General features: G+C 33.0%; 3 pseudogenes; 1 reads left to right on the forward strand and 2 right to left on the reverse strand.

The window, feature by feature from the left end:
• Nucleotides 1-15233: 15233 nt before the first annotated feature.
• On the forward strand, nt 15234-16204 carry LOC143595012 (putative carboxylesterase 2 pseudogene; annotated as a pseudogene).
• Nucleotides 16205-17593: 1389 nt separating this feature from the next.
• Nucleotides 17594-18626, reverse strand: LOC143595013 (putative carboxylesterase 2 pseudogene; annotated as a pseudogene).
• A 3225-nt stretch (nt 18627-21851) lies between these two features.
• Nucleotides 21852-22829, reverse strand: LOC143595014 (putative carboxylesterase 2 pseudogene; annotated as a pseudogene).
• Nucleotides 22830-23385: the final 556 nt, after the last annotated feature.

Raw genomic sequence — 23385 nt, forward strand, 5'->3', positions numbered from 1 at the left:
GCCTAGGTGCTGATTAATCGTTAGTCGGTACCCCTACTGACTAATCATCCATTAATCACTAGTTGGTCATGTATATTTGAAAAGTTAGATATATATTCCAACCCGATTAATCACTAACTCCTACCTTACCGCTGGACTAGCGTCTAGTGAGTTTTACAACACTATTTAAAACCACGTATCATGTAATCAATTTCCACAAAAATAAACACATGTTGATAAGTTATTTTTAAAAACAGATACCAGGGTATTTATAGTAGATTATGATTAGTATTATGAATATATTGTTATTATTATATAAACAAAATCATTTGATTGAATTAAGTTATATCAAGAGTTTTTTATCAAATGAGTGTAGTTAAAAAAAATATTTACTAATTTGGTATAGTTTGAAAACTATTTACTAAAATGGGTATATTTTTAAAACTTGTTTGTTCTCTCTTTTTATAATTGGATAAACCCAATTCAAAAGAATTAAACTAAAATAATGCTAAAATAAAATTATTAATTGAGAATACTGCTATTTATTTATTTATTTTTATTTATTATTATTAATTTTACCGTCATTTAATCATATATTTAAATATTATCAAACGGAAATTCTTTATTAAAAATTATATACTTATTTTAACAAACCCAGGAAAACCCCGTAAATATTTGTTCTTAAAATCATCTTAATCATCCTAAGAAGTTATTTTCTTTTAAAATAGTATGTTCTTTTTTTTTAATATAAAAGTCTGTGTTATCCTGATAATATTAATATTATAACAGGTAAAAGCTTAGGTGAATATTAGTGGTCCATTAAACTTTTTTTTTTCATTTTTCAAGTTAATTTTCTTATTCTTATTTCTAATATAGTGGACGTGGTCAATTTTTTTTTTAAATCTTTTTCTTTTTTCTATTTAGTTCTAAATTTCAAAAGACAGAAGTCGTTAGTTTCATATTAATATATAATATTTTTATGAAAAAAAATATTGTTTTAACATTATGTTAGTTTAATTATAGTGAAATTGTTTATCCAATTATAATAGGAGAGAGACAAACAAGTTACAAGAATATACCCATTTTAGTAAATACTTTTCAAACTATACCAAATTGGTAAATATTTTTTTCAACTACACCCATTTAGTAAAAAACTCGTTATATCAATGTGAAAAATTAGTAATAGAATATGTTTTAAAAAAATCATTATAAATCATTTAGTGAGACGTTAAGGATGGTTTGGTCAGTAATTTGTTCATGGGTTGTCCATAAATGAGACGGATGCCAAAGGAGAAGAAAGATGTGGTTCAACAATATTTACGGTGACATTGTGGATGATTTTGAAATGGAGAAACAAAGAAATTTTCACAAACAAACAAAAGACGAACTCAAAGGTGATTGCGGAATGCTAAAGAATGTTCATTAATATGGGTGAAGAACCGATACCAAAGCTCTAATTTAAATTGAAAAAGTTGGTGCATGTCTAATTTTGTTAGTTTTTCTATGTAAGCACATCCAGTTCTTGTGCGTTTGTATCTTATTTTGCTTATTTCTTTTTTTTATATTTCGTGTGCTCCAAGCTGCTGGTTAGAAGGTTCTTGTTTTGGTTTGGTATATTCTGCCTTTTAAAAAAATTAGAGAGATCACACTAGCAAATATTTAATATTGCATATATATATTACAAATCGTATATAAGTGTATACCAAACTTTAGTTACAAGTAGTTGGTGCTTTTCCTTTGAATTAAATGGTAATTTTTCTGAAAAAAAATGTATAAATATTTATTTTATTTTTATAGTTATAGTGGTTGGTACAGTAAGTATAATAACGCCAAAATAACTAATATGAAAATGAACAAATTTTCGTGTTATAAGAAAATAAAAGACACGTGCACGAACGAACAAACACTAATTTAAATGAGCAATGGTCCCCTTTTAATTTTATTGTAGAATGTGATGTCACATTTTCAATATAGTTGCACAAGTTTAATATTTGTTTTAAGTAGAGTTTTAGTTTAAACCTAATTTGAGAAGTTTTTTCTTGTAGCGGTGGATTTTATTTTCTTGAAAATGTTCTTGAATGAATTAGGTCTGGTGTGTAAAAATAAGTATATGTGATTGACATCTCTCTGGTATATTTACTTGAGTATTGGAATAGTTCAAAAAAACAATAAAAAGAAGAATTCGATTTTAGAGTAAATATCGGGTTTACCTCAAATCGCAGGATATGTTCTTTATTTAACGGATTATAGTTAAGGTTTTTTATTTGAGAATTTGTAACACCTTATGTCATTTTCATTAATCGACATTATTATTATTATTTGTTAATAAGGTGTGAAATGACCTAACTATCCTTAACCAAAAAAAATATATAATCTAAATGTTATACCCTTTAGATAAAACAATTGTTTTAAATTCTACAAATAATTCGTTAATCCATGAAGAGCAGCTCGATGACAATGGAAGAATACTTAAAACCTATATGGGGTTTTGCCTCATAAACCAACCAACAAATTCATGTGTAAATTAACTTCATAAACCAACCAATAAACTAAAATCAGGCCCTAGTTAATATTTTCATTGTTCGATTCAGTGATCAAATTGGGTCAAGGATGTTATCGTAGATCTGTTATCAAGCTCCGAAGTGACTTCAACGACAGAGAAGTACAAAGCATTGATTTCCAGTATGAATTTGGTCGAAGTTGCAACTTATCTCTGTAAATTGCGAATTCAACAACAAAGGTTTAGAGGTGCCCATGCATATTTGCTACATATTTCTAATAATTTATGTTACTAGATATTTATGATAATAACACTATGCTATCAATAAAATAATAATAAAAGAATTGTATGATGTGCACATGTATTCTCATTTACTTCTTGGAACAAAAAAAGGACATGTTTGGGTGTATTTGATTAAGAAATTTGGAATGGGAATAAATGAATTCCTTTCATAAGTGGAAAATTGTTTGGTTAATACTTATAGGTGTGAGCTTTAAAAATTGATAATGAAACCTATAGTGTCAGATACTCAGATGCTTTAAATCTTAAACCCAGAATTCAACATATGGTAACTTTTATTTGTACATCATATACCTTTTTAATAAATAAAAAATGTTTGTGCATTACTTTTTTTTCTCAAAGGCAGCATATAAATATATAAAAGGTAAAAACGAAAGACCACAATTAGCAATTAGCGACGGCCCAAGTACAGAAACATCTTTACAAGTATATCAAGGGATTTATCATCCATCCTGTCCAAGTAACACAACATTTTTTAGAACGACCACAACACCAAAAAAAAAAAAAAAGACGAACAATATCATCGAAAAGTCGCTCGTTGATTCCCTTAGATTGGAAGACAATGCCATTTCTCATTCTCCAAGTAATCCACCAAGTAATAAAAATAATGATCCCACTAGAACGACTAAAATGTTTATAGATTACTTATTAACTACTTATGTAGTTATGTATGTCATTTAAGCTTTGGCTCAATGATAAAGACATTATCTTTGAGAGTAAAGATCAATGAATGACTAAAACCTAACATTAGAGTGTATTTTCTTTTGAAATAGTTTAGGATTGGGTGTAGTGATAGATGAGTGTGTGTAACCACTAAAAAAAACTGCTTAGGTATATGTATACAAAAACTTAATAAAAAGTGTGTTTAAAATCTATATATGAAAATAACGCTCATACTACCGAACTTGGAGTGGGAGAAAAGAAATGGAGTAGATTCGCTTTTGTTAAATTTCCTTTGTAATGGTTTTGTTGTCCTTTTCTTATTTTTCCGCTTTTGTCCACTCTAGGTTCTTGCTAGTTTATTTTTATACACTACCACCATTAAAGAAAAAGCATGGAAAACAATAAAACTTAACACACTAACTAATTAGTTGGCTCTGTATCTGATTAGGGAAACTAATTCCTAAAATGACCAATTTCATCTTCTAAGAAAGCCTGGACCTAATAGCCTACTAGCCTAGTGTTATGTTGGACCAATCAACTTATCATTTATTTTTTATTTATGATGTTGAAATTGTAGTTGATACACTAAAAGTTGTTACTATCAATAGCTCTAGAACCATAAGGCCACCATCCCCATGAAAATAATACAAATGTCAAATGTTAGTAAAAAGAACCATCAAAGCTTTTATGAAATGATAGATTTTTAGTATGAAACTATATCTGCAGGTTATAAATAATACATATTATATATATCCTAAATTCCTTATATCATTGTATCTGTATAAAAACACAAGCAAATGATACAATAGCATATTTTTTTGTCACATAACTTTGCATATATTATAGCCCACCAAAGTTTCATTGTTTTAATATAGTTTTCATGTTTTTAATTTGTGCCCTAGCATTGTTTTTTTATGCTGCCACATAATTTGTATTTATCATTTTGTATATTTAAGTTATTTATTCTTTTATAACGTTCCTTTGAGTTACGACATTTTTTAGTATGTCTTTACGACGTGTTTATTTTTAACTACATCACGCCGTTAAAACGGAGTTGTATTCGTTGTTAAAGTATATAAGTTCTGTTGGAAACAGAGTTGCATTCACAACAAAGTATCTATTTTGTGTCGTGAGCTATAACAAGTGTTTGTATGGTACTGGTACCCTACGAATTAAATTGACATCATCCTAACAATATCGATGCCATGCCTATTCCAACCGAAATACATCGGTAATAGTATTCGTACGGGTAAATATATCACTAGTTATTACTGTTAATATATTTTTGTGTGTGTAAAGACAAGTTACACTTCAATAAGAACAATATATGCATCGGATAATATATCTTTGTAAGAAACAAAAACTAAACACTTGTTTTTAAAAGACAGCATAATTTACAAGTTGACCAAAGGAAAAGAAAAATGAAACAAGTCAAAAGTGCTCAGATTTGTATGGGCCAAGGTCAACTACATATAAAACTATCAAGTTTTTCCTTTTATGAATCATTGAAAAGTCGAAGCTATCAAAATAAAACAATAATCAGGATTTTAAATAAAAATGTTAAAAATGTTTATGTGGTTTCAGGGCGGCTTAAGATGTTCTGAGCTGAGGCTTAAAGTTAACTAAAATCTTGAGGCCTTTTTTTTCTTTTTTATACGTATAGCTTTAGAGAGTATCCATGAATTATGGAATACAGATGATATGCAGTAGTAATAAGTACGTGATATTACTCCTTAACTTGTGGCCCCATCACTGAGTTATTAATTCCGAGAAAACCTCACTTTCAAAAACCCGCAATACAAACTTCTATTTTAGATTGAGACCCTATAAAATGGGAGGCCTAAAGCCTTTGCCTTATTTGGTTTACCCACAAGACGGCCCTGTGTGGTTCTCCAAAAAACCTAAGAAAAGTTGTATCTATTTTATTCTGACTAGAGTCTTATAATATTCGATTTCAACTTAAATAGTTATTTGCTTTTCATATTGTGAAGATCATATGTCTAGCACAGGGTACAGATGACCTGGTCTAATTAGTTAGCGGACAATTGATGGGACCATATAAGTTTTTTGATAATGGGTTCACGTGGTTATAAGAAAACTAGAATTTGTGATTTTTACCTAAGACAACCGCTTTGATCACATGCTATTCCTTGCTTATACCGCTCGAGATAAGGTGAAGCATGCATGTATGGACTCAAATAATATGGATGGGCCGCACTCAAATAACATGGCTGAGCCGGACTTAATAAATATAATTTTTTGGGGATTTTCTCGGTAAGAAAACACTACTAAACGAAAAAGATGGTGGGGCCGCGGCCCGGTTCGGCCCGAAGAAAGAACCGCCCCTGTGTATGGTGCTATATGTGCCATATTGTGTTGATTAACTATGATATCAATCAACGTACACATGACTAACGTACACATGACTATGCATGTGTTACGTTACATACATACATAAAGAAAAACCCGCAATCCGAAATTAAACCTAAAGCGCACCCTAATAATATGAACTAAATAGAAAATAAAACGAAGAGCGAGCTAAACAAAAGAATGAATCTTGCATGCGCTATTCTATTTTAGGGTTTTTTAGGTCGAGTTCTTCAGGTTTCAAAGTTTTAAATGTGAACTCGCAACCCGACCCAAATCTCTGATGGTTTTTTCGGGTCGATTTAATTTAGTTTCGAGTATCTAAAAAAACAAAAACAAAAAAATAAAATTAAAAAACTGGAATGCTAAATTTAAAAGACGCATTCATTGTGCTCGTAAAAAATCTAGAGCCCGAATAACAATCCCGAAAACACCCCTAATATCATTATAAACTAAATGGAAAATAGAATGAAGAGGGACAAAAAGAAAGAATGAATATTGCATGTGAGTATGCATATATTTTAGGTGCATTGGATTCCTCAAGAATGTGATTGATGATGACTTGGGCTTGGCCATATGGGTTGGTTTTAGCTGACTTTACTTTCTAGTGCTATCAACTCCCAAACATCTATGGTACATCTCTACTCTATTTTTATTTTATACTTTTGACTTTTGGTAACTTTAATTTAATTATTGAATTTGAATCTAAATACATTTAGAAACTAACCAGAGTGAAAGCATAAAGAAGAAGATTACTTTCTAAGAGGAAAATTGAATAATTTTCATTCTTAAAATTGAATAATAACTTTTAGGGCCTATAATTGAATTGAGTTTTAAGGAAAATATCTTTTAGGTAGATTTAGCCAAAAGTTTGAAAATTTTTAACATAGAACCAATAATTGAATTAAGTCATATACATAAATATGTGGTTTAGTGAATTTAAATATTTATGTATTTTATCAATAAAACTTAAATAAAAGACACTTTTTACTGAAAATTTGTTTAAGCTAAATTAGGGTTTCGTATGACTGCATTCAGGTCTAGAACATTAATATTAAGATGTTTATGTCAGTTACTTATGGGCATCGTAACTTCAAATAAAGAGAAACTAATGCTAGTTTTAAATTGGGCTGTTTTTAGCCCATTTGCTCAAAGTGTGAGTTTTAACTACTTTTTATTAACAGTAATGGCATGAACACTCGGAATCACTCTAACAAATGAATCACCCTTCCGTCTGAAGAAGAGTAGCTGATGACCCCGTCCACCGTCCTAGAAGGAAACCCACAGTTGAGAAAACCTTTGACCCCTCGCTCTACCGCTGGACGAATTGATCTTTTGGAATCTCACCTACCGATTAGATATATATGTTTCTTTTAACTTACACTTAGACTATGTATTTTGGAGAGGCTTTACTGCCCCTTCACGTCTCAGCCATGTAGGAAACAGATCTTTAAAGTCCTCATCCATAGAGTCACATTGTAGTTTAAAGCCTCCTTACTGTCTTATTGCATATATACATATATATGTATGTGTGTGTGAGAGAGAGAGAGAGAGAGAGAGAGAGAGAGAGAGAGAAGCATCCTATGGCCTCAACACACCCCTTGATCTGGAAACAACCTCAACCTCAACCTCAACCTCAACCTCAACCTCTTACCCCTCCTGTGCGGTGTCCAACCCCGTACTACGGCTCCTTTACCGCCCCTTTAAAATTAAAACCCACACCGTGTGCTCTTAGAGATAAAGGATGTATACATTTGACCATATACTTGATTAATATTATTATCATTTTAATATACAAATATGCAACTCGTATTCAGACAAAATTATAAAATATATTTGTTATGTATGCATACAAATTATAAATGAGTCCCAACGTAAATTCCAATTCTAATCACATGGATGTCTTTTATCTTCTTCGTTGTTATAAATTTCTTATCCATGAGAGTGATGAATAAATTTTATACACCCTGATTTAACAAATGGGTTATTGACACGTGTCTTCTCTTATTAGATATTTCGGTTTAGAAACATGATTAAATACATTTTATTTTTAACAAGAAAACAGTGAGAACCAATTTGCTGTTATTATTAGGTTTATTTTTATAAGTGTTTGCTGTTATTTTTTGTTCGCATTTGCTAATTTTCGATTATGAGACGCTATAAGTATTTGCTTATTTATATTTGTTGTTATTATTAGATTTTTTCTTTTGCTGATATAAGTATTTGCTGGTATTTGTTGTTATTATTTTGTTCTTGATTTTGATTCTTTTGTTATAATTTTTAGGTTTTTTTTCTTTGTTATTATAAATAATTGTTTATGTAGATTGGTATTGTTTCTTACGCTCTCATTTTCTTTTATAAATTGGTATTATTTCCTACGTTCTCATGTTAAGACTAAAATGCACATGAACCTTCTCCTTTCGGTTTATACTTGGGTTCCGTTATCTAGCTTGTTTGGTTAGTTGATATAAGTACAAATGTGCAATGATTAAAGTGTAAAAGCATTAAAAATAAAACGATATTTACTACTATTTAGTGACACACTTCTAATCTAATAACATATGTATCGTGCTAATTAGTACAGGTGCACAAATCGGGTTTATCAAATACCTGGTTTCGGGTATGGAATCGGGTACGGGTATGACCGAGTATTCGAAAATCGAGTATTGGCAATACCCGGGCCGGGTTCGGGTCCGGGTATTGCCTCTAAAAACCACACCCTATGTATCGGGTTCGGGTCGGGTATAGAAACGGGTATTTGAATACCCTATTTCCGGGTATTGAAAAAAACCCTATTTTCGGGTATTTTTCAGGTATATATTGGAATTTTTAAAGGGTTGCACCTTTTAGGATTATTTTTCCAGGTAATATCGGGTATTAGTTTCAGATAATTGAAAAACCCGTTTCTTGGTATGAAACCAGTTCGGGTTTTCGGGTACTACCGGGCGCAAATCGGGTCTAGTTCCGGGTACGGGTTTTGGTACTGAAATGCATACCCTATCCGTACTTTACGGGTATGGTGGGGTGCGTGCTCGGGGTATTGAAAATCTGGGTATAAAAAAACCCGTCCGGGTTTTTTCGGGTCCGATTCCGGGTTCGGGTTTTTTATGCACCTCTGCTGTTAAGTTTCTTTCTACTTTGTGACAAAAATATTTAGGGGTGAACGAGTTTATGGCCAATCCGAGAAACCAAACCAAAAGGATTGGACCAACCCGAACCCAACCCAAAGCCCTTAAACATGTTTGGTCCATGGCCCATCTGGTCTCGGGCCGGCTTGGTCCAAAACCTGATGTAGCTCAATAAAACCTAAATAACCCGAGAACACGAAAAACCGAAATCACCAGATTCTTGTCTCGGCCCGGTTCGATTCAAAACTCGGTAGGACCCGACCATGCATAACGGGTAACTATCCTACAACTCAGAAAAATACTGTTTATGATTTTCCGAATCCAATTTTGTTTATAAATTGAATTCTGTTTCGATGTAATTGTTATTATGATCTTTAAATAAAAAATATACTTTACCAATAAATAAATAAAAAGTTATAAATTGCTATTGACTATTTCACATAAACGAAATTATAAACGCTCATTGATCATGTTGGACACTACACTTTATTAGTTTACTAGGATAATAACCCGTGTTACACACGGGTTAGAAAACATATCAAGAAACAATATAAAATGTTAAAAACACATTCAATCAACACAAATTTTGACATAAGTTTTTTAACAGCAGATATTACAAAAGATGTTAAACTATGTCTATAAGATAAAAAGAAAAAATACTTTATAAATAAATAATTCAGTAAATAAGGAATAATATAACATAAATGAACCATTATACCTGAAAAAAATAAAAAAACACATTAGTAACAGATTTTGTAATATTATTTGAAAACTAAGGTTACAAATACATACCAGCTTTAAACTTATATTTTCACCCATGTAGAGTTTCCGTTCAAAATCTTTTTGAAACAAAAAATGTCGGGTTTAAAAACCGTAGCTTGCATTCGATTCTCCTGTCATGAAATAATAATAATAATAATAATAATAATAAACATGTGTAGATAATTAATGAAAAGAGTAGCATAGAGAAAGGAAAGTATAAAACAATAAAAAACTTACAGATTGATCCATGAGGACCATCTCCATCAAGAAGTCCTCGTTTGGAGGGTTTGTTATCCTTAACGGTCCATACTCTCAAAACTCTAACCTTAACTGTGAATGGAGATGTTTTGAGAACGTCAATTTCATCCAACATTGCAAAACTTTGAACATCCATTCAAATCTGTTTTAAATCAAACGATAAAAGACTTTACTGAAATAATTTGTTTAAATATAAAATTTATAATTAACAGTTGAAGAACTTACTTTGTAAAAGCTTCAAAGGCAGAAGATTGTTTTAATGTGGAGAATGCATCTATGAGCGGATGTTATATACTACATATGGAAATGTTTATTTTTGATAAAAAAAACACCGTAAGTTCAGAAACCGTTTTAATTAAATAGTAAGTACAATAAATCGAATTTAATATAATTCAATATACATCCTATAGATAAAACCATATAATAAGCCTATAAATGCAGCATATAATTTCTAATAAAAATTTTGGGCTTGATTTTTGGAACTACCAAAAATTAGGCATCTAACTATAATAATAAACCAATTTGACCTGTTGACTAATTTAGAAACCGTTTTAATTAACCCATTTTTTTTTATTGAAATGTTTGCCGAGGATCCATCCCCTTTGAAAAAAATTCCTGGTTTGCATTTTGTAAGATTGTTTTAATTGTTTTTTTGTAAAATTGTTGTTGCAGGATTGTTTTAATTAAAAATAACAATTTTTGTAAGGTTGTGAATTTCTAATCAATACATAACTAATTGATCAACTATATTAAAAAAGATTTTAGTTTTTAAAAATAACAGTTTAATGTTACCAAAAATTAATTGTGAATATATGGTAAATAATTATATGGAAATGTGATGATGTGGAGTCCTATAAGGACATCCTAGATTAATGACACGTGAATAGAATTGAGTTGCTTTATTATAAATAAATTAATATTAGTGAAACTTGGAAAAAGGCGTATTATGAACAAAAAATCACAATATATAAACATACTTTTAAGTAACAAACATAATAAACATCATATCGATTAACCGATAATTTAATTAAAATATCATACCTTTAAACCCTAAATAGATAAAAACATAAATCGATTAATAGGAATAGATTAAATATCAAATATATTAATGGTTAGTATAAAAAAATCATGCAGTTAAACCCTAAATCCAATAACAGTGAATCAAGTTGATGTTATTCTTCACAAAAATCAATTAAACACTAAAATATAAATCATACATGATAATTGCAAACGATGAACATATTTGATGTTGTTTGGATTATGAAACCGACAAATTATGAAGAACCGGTTATAGATGATGCGAAGAATCTGGTTACAAACGATGGGGAGCGTTATGATTTTTGAACGAAGCATGTGTCTTTCAAATAAGAACGATTAACAATTTAAACCTAGTAAATTTAATAGGTTTATTCTGACAATAATTAGAATAATTAATATCATAATTACATTAATAAGTTACAAAAATATAAAAGTCAATATCATTGATCAAAATTATATTGTGAATATGTGGAAAATAGATTTATGGAAGGTTGATGACATGGAAGCATATGTGGACAACCTAGGTGAATGACATGTGGACAAAATTGTGTTGCTTTAATATATTAGTTAGATTTTGTTTCGGCTTGCATTACTACCCGAAAGCCCAATGCAAAGCTAGACCAACATAATTCGACATGTCAAACTTATTTCGGACGTACTCGAATATGACTGGAAACCTGGCCCGACCATCCTAAAAAAACAAATCAACGACCTTCTAATGGCCGCATGCCGGTTCATGCCGAAATGGTAACGTTTGATTACTTCTAAATTGGCTAAACTACTAGCATGGTGGAAACTATGTCACCATTAATATAGTATGATATCAACCAAAACGCATCAAACCTACTAATACTAAATGGAAGCTAACTGGATCGGAACATAAACATAGTTGATTCGATTCGGTTGTGTAAAAGGAAATTTATCGTCTATGTTTAGGTTTTCTATTTTTGTATCCTATCGGTTTCATTTATAAACAATTTGATTGTTATAGAGAAAGATGTTCCGTATATTCAGCGTATACGAATAATTTTTAGTTATGCATCCTTTATAAAAAAAAATATAATAAAACTTTGATCTGGACCGGTTTGCTTTAATCCAATTTTGACTTTGTCGACCAAATCAGGGCTGGTTTTAAGACCGATTCAGTTTCAGACACAAATAATTAGAGGTGCACAAAATACCCGGTGCCGGACCCGACCCGGAACCGGTTCCTACCTGTACCCTACCCACAGATAGGAACTGGTATGGTATATCTCCTCAAAGCCGTACCCGGAACCAACCTGTATGTAACATCTCGGATTTTTCGTATTTGTATTCGTTTAAGTTTAAACCGATTTGGGAACGTAATTCGGATCTTTCGAACTATTTAAAACTTGTATTTATTGGTATTTAACTTGGTTTAACTTATTTTATAATTTCATAACTTTCAATCATGCCAAATAGCCCTTAGAAACCTTTAAAATCGCTTAAAACGGCTAAAAATCGCATTTTCGGGAACTACAAGGACTAATTTTTGCTAATTATTTCCTATTTTCGATTAAATTAACGAAACTTAAACTCCAAGAAATGATATTACAGATCCCAATTTCGTTTTCTTGGTGTCAAAGCCAAATTTTATTAGTTATTGTACTAGATTTTCTCATTAAATAGCTTATTTTGTTTCCTAATTTATTTTTAGCATCCAAATCGCTTATTTTTGGCATAAATCGAGTAAATTAAGGTTCAAAAAAAGAATTATAACTAAAATACAAGTCCATATTGTTAAATTACTGATAAATCATGAAATCTTTGATTTATTACATCGATATTCTCATTAAATCGTATTTTGTTACTCAAACGAGTAAATCTTCCAAATATGGTTCGTTTTTGCTATTCTTATATAAACAAGACTTATAATCTCTGCTATAAACTTTCCTAAACCCTAAATAAACCTTTCTCAGCCGTCACCTATCATATACCCTTGGGTTCTCTTTGGTTTTTGCATTATTGTTGAAGATACATGCTTAATCGGTTGACTTTGCTTGTGTACCGACCTTTGACTTCCGTTTCTCATCGATCCTTTCACTTTCCGGGTAAGTTGTAAACATAGAAATTATTCATATATATTCCCTAGTCAATAAAATTCAATCAATTTCGGTGGTTGAAGGGTGTTGACTGGTCAAATCGTTTAAAACTCGTTAAAGGACAAAATAGTCAACTAGTTTGACTTAACATTTTCTTATACTTCTGATCGGATTCAATGTTCGGTCCAGAAGACTTTTATTCTCGAAACGAAATTTTAAGGCTACTGACCAAAACTCGACTTCCGAATTGCTGTTCGGATTCTGGTTTGCACTAGCTCGCTTAAATCTTAAAACAAACATAACTTGAGTTCTAAACGTCCGTTTGGATTGATTCTAGCGCCAACGAGTTCGTTTTTATACATATTATCATATTCTAAAATATTAGTTTCTGAATCGTATATATCATTTGACGTGTAGTGGACGACTCGCTTATTCGTTAGCTCGCTTATTCATATTTAGATTCGTTCGTCATTAATCTAAGGTGAGTTTGATCATTCCCCTTTTCAACACTTTTTTCAAACGTTTTGAGGACATATGCGTACTTATTCATATTTTCTATCATATATATATCTCAAACAATCGCAAACATAATCATTATGTGTTATATCAATTAAATGCTATTTGCTAATCGCTACTTGTTTAAGTGTGTTTGTATTCTATCAAGTCTTGGATTCTCATTAGTATGATCATACGACCGTCTTAGTAACCGGAGCCTGATTCGCTTGGCGAAGGTAAACCGACAATCTCAGTCATTGTAATCAATGCTCGATTCGCTTGGCAACGATTCATTGGCACACTATCAAGTCTTTGGTTGTGATTTGGTTATATACATGTTTTGCTATGATTTGATTGATTACTATCACATGGTTGGTTTGCGCATTTATCACTTATCATTTATCAATTATCTATCATATATATATATATATTATTTGTTATGTCAAAATTGGTGATCATCTCACTCAACATGTGTTTTTGACAAACTCTATTTTCTACGCATATGCAGGTTGCTTGTATTGAAGTTGAAGTATGGACATTTAGAAACACCTTAGGTTTTAATGAAGACAAACATGGATTTAAGCTTATCATATTTATTTACTTGAATAGTTTTGTTGTATTTGGATATTGTGTGTATATTTGAAATAAAATAATTAATTAGATATTGTCACTTTTATATTATGATAGTATCTTTGAGCTGTGAGCAATCGGATCACATCCCGACATTTCCGCCTTAGGTTGGGGTGTGACACTATACTTGGTGGAATTGGAACCGGAAATACCCGGTCAAAACCCGACCCTACCCTACCTGAAACAGGAAAAAAACCCGAAAAACCCGGTCAAAACCCAGTCAAATACCTGACTATACCCGGAACCGGTTCCAACACGGACCCGGTTTTGACTTTTGTTTACCATACCCGAAACCGGTTCCTACCCGGTTCCAATTTCTGAAAATACTCGGTTTATGCACCTCTACAAATAATAGTAGCGAAACTTGATTTATTAAAAAAAAGGCCCATCTGACCATTGAGCAACCAGGCCCAATCATATTCACAACCCAATATGGAGAGACATCGGTGTTCATATTGCCATATTGGTAATTGGTCTATAGCGCGCCGAACTCCAGGCGTCCAGCTTTCGAGCCCATGTGTTCGGTTTTACAATATATAGTGCAAAAGACATAAAAGTGTTACAAACCCCTTAATTTCTCGAAATTTTTCGCATAAATTTCAACCCATAAGCTATTTAGACATATGTAAACTGGCCATCAAATAATATTGTGTATTGCGCTAAACACATTCATCACTCACAAAAATATAAAGCAATTCGAGAATGAGACGGCGAACCTATCGTAGATGCTCTTGCAAGTTTGTATACATATTAAAACTTTTTAAATACAACTTAAAAATTAAGAAAAATGAAACATAGAGCATATGTATATTAAAATATTAAACCATACTTTATAATTTTAGCTTTATTTCTTAATCACTTAATAAATCAATTCAAATAAATTATAGAGCATACATAATCACTTATATATCACCATCTCACAATTGTTTCCTATAGAAATTTAAATTAATAAATTAATGTTGTCCTAAATGGAAATTTGAAGCTTAAGTGCATAATAAATTGGTGTTATGAAATACTCTCAAATGAATCATTTCCCACAATCATCAGAAAATGTCAATTTTTGGGTTAGGAGAGATATCAACATCCGATGAGTTTCTTTATGAAATCATTGGTTTCATAAGAGTGCACAAAGATGGCATTTGTGAAAGATTAGTTGGAAATAAGAAGCTGCCAGCTGGATTCGATTCTATAACCGGAGTCCAATCAAAAGACATGTTATCTCCCCCGAAACCAGCGTGTCAGCAAGGCTTTACATTCCAAAGACCATCAACCCGAATCAGAAACTGCCTATTGTGATTTACTTTCACGGCAGTGCTTTCGTACTTGAATCCACCATGAGTCCTACCTACCACCCTGCACTTAACCATCTCACGATGATGTCAAATGTAATAACAGTCTCAGTTGAATACCGTCTGGGACCAGAGCATCCAGTCCCAGCAGGGTACAATGACTCCTGGGAAGCGATTCAGTGGGTCACTTTCCATGGTACAGGAAATGGTCCTGACCCATGGTTAAATGAATTTGCCAATTTTGGTAAAGTATTTTTCGTAGGAGATAGCGCTGGGGCGAATATCGCCCACAACATGGCAATCCGGTTTGGGTTAGACCGGGTTGCTGGAATACACCTAGAGGGTGTTATTATGCTCCACCCGTTTTTCGGAGAGAAGGACCCGATTGGGTCTGAACTCTGGAAACATAAGCAGTTGAAAGTGTTTACGGATCAGTTTTGGAATTTGGCAAATCCTTCAGGGAGCGGGTTGGATGACCCCTTGTTTAACCCGGAAAAGGACCCGAATCTTTCGAGTTTGGGGTGCTCCAAGATCCTTTTAGCCGTTGCGGAGAAGGATACTTTTAGAGATAGGGGCTTGTATTACAAAGAATTGATGAATAAAAATGGATGGTCCGGAAAATTGGATTTGACGGAGTCTAAGGATGAAGATCATGGGTTCTTTTTGTTTGATCATTTTTCTCCCAATGCTTTTACCTTGTACAACAGAATTTGTACCTTCATCAAATCATAAGTCCCTTGTTTGAAATTTGTTTCATGTTTTAAAGCATGTGATACATGTATTACACTTAAAATAAAAGAAAATGGCCAGTTGATCTCACACCTTATATACTAGGCTTGTCTATTCGCAATTGGTATATTGGTTTTTATTAATTCCAACTATCTCTTTTTAGTCATTGTCGGCCCCAACTAACGAATTGGCTGCTAATGGTCCCAATTTTTAACGTATTTGTTCCCAACGGTATGCGACTAACGGAATCCTAACACCGTTAGTTACAGGTTGCCGGAAAAACGTTTTTGTCGGAAACGTCACATTTTTTTTCCAGAAAACACCGCCACCACCACCAATTGACTCACCACCGACCAACCACCACCACTTGTGCACCACCAACTGATTCCGCCGATGGTTCTAGGGCTCCGGCGACCTCAATAATTGGGGATTTTAATAGAAAAAGGTTCCTAAATGTCCGATACAAAGTTACAAAGATGCTTGGGACAAAAATGTTGAGTTTTCCGCAAAAAAAATGTGAGTTTTCCAGTCAAAAACGCTTTTCCGGAGACCTACAACATATGGCGTTAGGATTCTGTTAGTCGCGGACTGTTGGGAACAAATACGTTAAAAGTTAGGACTGTTAGCAGCCAATTCGTTAATTGGGACCGAGAGCGACAAAAAACGATAATTTGAATTGTTAAAAACCAATATACCTTTGCAATTATTGTTCTTGGAGTGAGAAATTTAATGTAATTTTTTAAGTGGTTTTAAGCTAAAATCATCTGATGTAAAAGTGTCACATCTTTGTTACATAGACCATAAGTATTAATTATTAACTAATAAATTAAATTAGATCGCACTTTCACAAAAGTTTAGTGGTTTTAACTAATAAATTAAATTAAAGAAAAAAGTAAAGTAATTTTATTGGTGGAAAGTGATGGGCCCCTTTCAATTCATCTCCAATACGGTTAAACACTTAAACATTTGGTGAAGGCGAATTTTGTGTCACACTTATGACTATCAAGCATTGGTGTTGGTGCCCCTTGAAGATGAGATGGTTGGCCAATGACGCCTCAAATCTCCATGGGTTAAACCTTTTAAACGATTAAATTCTGAAGCGTCAAATTAATAATTGACAGTTTTTTTGTCTCGGTGTTCAAACTCGGATATTTGTAATTAATAGGTCTAATGGCTTTTCATGGAGTTCAATAATCAATATACTGAATTTGAAAACATAACATATAAATATATAGACATGTATGTGTGTGTGATAATTTAATGTACCATCTAAAGACTGTTTAGGACTATATCATTATCATGACAAAAAAAAAACACATTGATAGGTAACTGATAGTACAAACTACAAAGTAAAAACGTCTGTCAAATAACAGCGGATAAAACATACAAACTTCAAACTTGATACTGGTGATTGATGAAGGTACGAATTCTGTTACACAATGTAACAGTACTAGAACAAACAAGATCAAACAAAAAGAAATTATGATCTTCTTCTTTTGTATCCATAATATCCAATTTCCCATTCCATCCACTTTTCTCCATTAAATCTTTGTAAAGTAAACCCCTGTCTCTAAAAGAATCCTTTTCCGCAACCGCTAAAAAGATTCTCGAGCATCCCAAACTCGAAAGATTCGGGTCCTTTTCAGGGTTAAACAACGGGTCATTCAGCCCGCTCTCTGACGTGTTTGCCAAATTCCAAAACTGATCAGTAAACACTTTTACTTTCTTATGTACCCCAAGTTCGGACCCAATTGGGTCCTTCCCTCCGAAATACGGGGAGAGTAGGATAATACCCGCTAGGGTTATTCCCACAATCGGGTTAAACCCGAACCGGAGCCCCATATTGTGGGCGATATTCGCTCCAGAACTATCTCCCGCAAAAAAAACCTTACGAAAATCAGCAATTTCATTCAACCAAGGGTCAGGACCGGTTCCTAAACTATGGGAAGCGACCCACTGGATCGCTTCCCATGAGTCATTGTACGCGGCTGGGACAGGATGCTCTGGTCCCAGCCGGTACTCAATAGAAACAATTATTACATTTAATTCCTTTGTAAAAAGGTTAAGCATAGAGTGGTAGTGAACACTCGTGGTGGATTCAAACACGAATCCACCGCCGTGAATGTAAATCAGAAGAGGCAGTTTCTGACCCGGGGTGGCGGTTTTGGGAATGTAAAACCTTGCGAACACGTTGGTCTCGGGTGAGATCACGACGTCTTTTGATTGGACTCCGGTTGAAGGATCGAGTCCCGCGGGTAACTTATCATTTCCTAGGAATCTTTCACAATGACCATCTTTGTGAACTCTTATGAAACCAATGATTTCATCAAGATATTCATCAGATGTTGATATATCTGCTGGCCCATAAAATGTAGCCATTATCAAGTGCTTGTGTGAGATGATTAATAATTGGAAGAGTATTTAATGAAGATTAGAAGCATTATAAAATTTGTCACGTTATAATTATTCAATATTTATATGTAACACATTGAAGGTTCGTATACAGTTTTTGACTTCATTAGGAATGAATTTGTATAAATAATAGGTTATGGGCGGATCACATGCAGTTTAAGTAAATAAAATCCGAGCCCAACTGGGCAACTGGTGTACCTGAAGCCCAAAGCATCCGGGACAAGTATATCCAAAGCTCAACAGGTATTGGACCAGGTATGGAATTAACTTTAAATTTTTCCATGGATATGAAATGGGTATGAGATTAGATGATACCTTATGTGTTTAACTGAAACCGATACCGTTTACCCGAATCATATATATAGACCCGATTTTTTTTCCCTTAATCCTTGTCAAATAATACTTCATTTTAATAGGATCATGTACGAAAGGAAAAAAAATTTAGAAATATACTTAATGATAGTGTTTATATTTTATATGTTATGAAGTATACACATAAGATTACATTTTAGTTATAACGACATTATTTATTTATGTTAATATGTACGTATGCAAAATATTTAAGTTTTAATAATTGATATATAACTCAAAAGTATATAATAATCATAGCGGTGCCGAGAAAAAAAAAAGACATGCACCTAGAAATCCTAACATTTAAATTAACAAGTATACCTGATATTTGTGGCTATGCCCACTACCTAGAGGGTAATTAAACGACAAATACCTGATAGGTATGGGACACTATTTTACGATAGGGTATCCCCCTCTCTCCCTGTCTCTTCTATCCTCTCAAATATGTTTTAGTACTCTCTTATATATGCATACTTATGCAAGGCTTCGGGCTTGAGATCTCTTCTAAAACTCGATTCACGTGTTGACAACTCAAGACCGTGTTCAAGAAGACGAGGAACTACTCCAAACAGTCACCAACAGCATCGCATACACATGCTAGGGGGATTTGAAAGCCACATAAAGACACTTTATGTAGTGTTTGGAGTTGTCAGCTAGAGACGAAGCTATATAGAGTCAATTGAGGTCAAGTGAGAGTTGATTTTTGAAATTTATATAGAACCCGTCTAATGACATTAGTTTTGCATGACTCCATTCTTTTCCGAACGATGACCCACAAATATTACTTATGTGATCGGACAAACAAACACCTTCCTGTCTTTTCTCTTTTTAAAGAGTGTTGTCGTTTCATAATCGTTTTTCTATTGCACATTGTTTTAAAGATACTTGTTTGATAGTTTCACGTAACCCGTTAAATTTCATACATCTTTTCATAAAAATAAATTCCATATTGTTGAGTACAACAAATTACCATACAAATGATATACTTTCCGAACATGCGTATTTTCTCTCTACCGAAAATTCAGATGTTACACATCCAACCTTTTCATAAAGAGGGTTTCGTCCTCAAAACCAAATCATTATTAAAACATGAGTTATTACTAATTTACAAAATGAAAAAGATTTATAAGAATTTTACAAGTACATCATTTACCAAATTCACTTACTAGTTGTACTTTGGACCATTCACCCAGAAAAATCACATCAAACATTTTGTTTCCTTAGGCCTTGGGGTATACCTTAACATATAGGACGTTAAAGTTGATTTGGCAAAGATTAATGAATGGGGGCACCACTCCCTTCATGAGTTGAGGAGCATTAAAGACAAGATGAGTTAAACTATTAATGGACTTTAAATTCCTCTATATTTTCACACATAATTTAAGAATTGTTTTTAAATTAAATTGAGAGGGTTAAGGGGTTAAACAATTTTCTTTAGGTTAGATGGAGTAAAAAGCAGTAAAATGGATGGTCTGACGTCTACGTGGAGTTAAAGGGAATAAATATATGCCCTGTGACTTTAATATGTCAGTTACTATTTTCCGATATAGACATATACCATATCAAGTGAAGCTCGGTTTATAATCTAAAATATTATGTACAAAGTTTGTGATAAATCATCAATAGACCACATATCACCGGTTTGTCATCACCCAACAACGGATGAAAATTCGAAACGAAATGTACTAACAAAGATTTTGTTAACCTTTACGTGATGATCATCGTCAATATAAACCCGTAGTTATTTTTCAGGGTCTGTGTAGTAGGAAAAATGAAATGGGCAAAGGTATAGAATGGACGAGGGAATGAAATGAACAAGGAAATGAAATGCATCATTACCATTTCATTGTTCTGTTTAATTAAACTTTGAGAATATAATAAATCATTACTTTGTGTTGTTTAAGAAAAAAACAAATGAATGAAATACAAACGACATAATTATACCTGCCTAAATATAAATTAAATTTACCTAAACAAAAATTGTTAACGTCGGTGACGACGAAACTACTTGGTAGCCAAGTTTGACGGTGGTGGTGGCAACAACGGTGGCGATGGTGGTGGTTGTCATCATGTAATGGTGGTGGTTAGGTGGTAGTGTCGAGAAAATAGGACGAAAAATGAATAGAACAGGAAAGAAAAAGTGAGGGTGGGATTGGAGTAGTTTTAATGAGTCAAATGAAACATGATTTCCTGTGTAATATGCGGAACTCATTTTATTGGCAAATCAATTACTTCTTTTTTCTTTTTCTGTTTTTCATTTTCTTATGATGGCCTATTCCATTTAGCCTGTAATTATTACGTACTAAACGCGTACTTATTAGCAAAACATTTTATCTGCACCCCTATTTTTCTTAAATTTGTACTCTCTTTCGTCATACTTTCTCAAAACCACCATCATCACTGTTGTCGTTGTCACTACTTGACCACCACCTTCACCATCGCCATCGTCACCACCGCCACCATCATCGCCTCCACCTCCCAGACCAACATTGTCACGACTGCCATTACCACTTGACCATCACCATTGTCATCGGCGTGGCCACCACCGCATTACCATTTTTTTTATTCTAAAGCAAGATACATTTGCTATTGGTTTTTAATTTTTCCGTCTTCTCTTGCTTACCATGCCATGATTCATTCCATTTCCATTGGTTAAAATATCAGGATGATGAAATAGTAATAATTCATTTCATTCCATTGTCCCTTATATACAGTCATCCATTTTATTACCTAATACCAAACAAATCCTATGAGTCCAAACAATTTAAAAAAGGTAACTTACTAATTTAGATTTTCTTATTCAAATAAAATTTAATGGCTTTCAATGGCCATACATGAAGAATTAATTGGACCTTAATCTTACTTCAATCAAACACTAGAATCTTTATCACTTTTGGTTGATGAAGGCACAAATTCTATTGTACAAAGTACAAGCTTCACTAGAATTATGATCGAATAGAAAGAACACATGATCCAATTCTTTTGACTCCATAAACTCCAATTTTCCGGGCCAGCCATTTTTTTCCATCAATTCTTTGTAATGCAAACCTCTATCTCTAAGCGGATCATTCTCCGCAACAACTAAAAGGATATTGGAGCAGCCCAAACCCGAAAGATTAGGATCCTTTTTAGGGTTAATCAATGGGTCATCTAGCCCACTCCCAGACGGATTCACCAAATTCCAAAACTGATCAATAAACACTTTCAATTGCTTATGTTTCCCGAGTTCTGATCCAATTGGATCATTTCCTCCAAAATACGGGTGGAGCAGAATAACACCCTTTAGGTTTATTCCAACAATCCGGTCCAAACCAAACCAGATTGCCATGTTGTGGGTGATATTTGCCCCAACACTATCTCCTGCAAAGAACACATTACCAAAATCGGCAAATTCATTTAACCATGGGTCATGACCATGTCCTGTACCATGGGAAGCGACCCACTGGATTGCTTCCCATGAGTCATTGTACTGGGCTGGAACCAGATACTCTGGTCCCAACCGGTAGTCAACAGAAATAGAGATTACATTAAACTCTGCCGTCATACGGTTAAGTGTGGAGTGGTAGGTAGGAGTGGTGGTGGATTCCACCAGGAAACCGCCACCATGAAAGTAAATCAGAACAGGTAGTTTCTGATCCTGTGTGGCGGTTTTGGGAATGTAAGCCCTTGCTGACACGTTGGTTTTCAATGAGATGACGACGTCTTTTGACTGAACTCCAGTTGTAGAATCAATTCCAGCTGGTAACTTCTTGTTTCCAAGTAATCTTTCACAATGGCTATCTTTATACACTCTTATGAAACCGATGATTTCATGAAGAAACTCATCGGATGTCGATATCTTTCCAGACCCAAAAACCACAGACATTTTTTGATTATTGTTGGAGATCGAAGGTTATGATCATGTTGTATTTAAGGACAGAACGTAAGTATGTGATGTCTTGTATTTTCCAAATGCAATTAATTTGTTTCATGAGTGTTACATAAAGGTCACTTTTTGTTTGATAAAACCCAAAACCTATTTAAAGAAAATAATAAATATACTTTTTTTTTGTATTTGAACTACATGCTTGTGTATATGTAAAGGCATTAATTGTAATTATTATATTACTGAAAGTTTAATGCATCATACAAATGTAGTATGATATATTAAGAGGAAATATAATTAATATATTTTTACCTTTTTGACATGTGTATATGACAAGGCATTACCGGACTGGGAAAGGAAAAAACTTCAAAAGATGGTGGAGCCCGAATATTAAAGGGGCAAAACTTTAAAGTGGTAAATAGGTTTTAAACTACAATTCGGTATCAAAAGGATAACGCTTTAACGTGACGTGATGCTTTAACTTAGGCTTTACAACCCATCCACAACAACCGGCGTAAATACCAAACAAATGTTAGAAGATAATAAACATTAATAA

Source organism: Bidens hawaiensis, unplaced genomic scaffold (assembly GCF_021521415.1).
Source record: "Bidens hawaiensis isolate Kalapana, Puna unplaced genomic scaffold, B.hawaiensis_p1.1 tig00044596_1, whole genome shotgun sequence".
NCBI classification, from domain to species: domain Eukaryota; kingdom Viridiplantae; phylum Streptophyta; class Magnoliopsida; order Asterales; family Asteraceae; genus Bidens; species Bidens hawaiensis.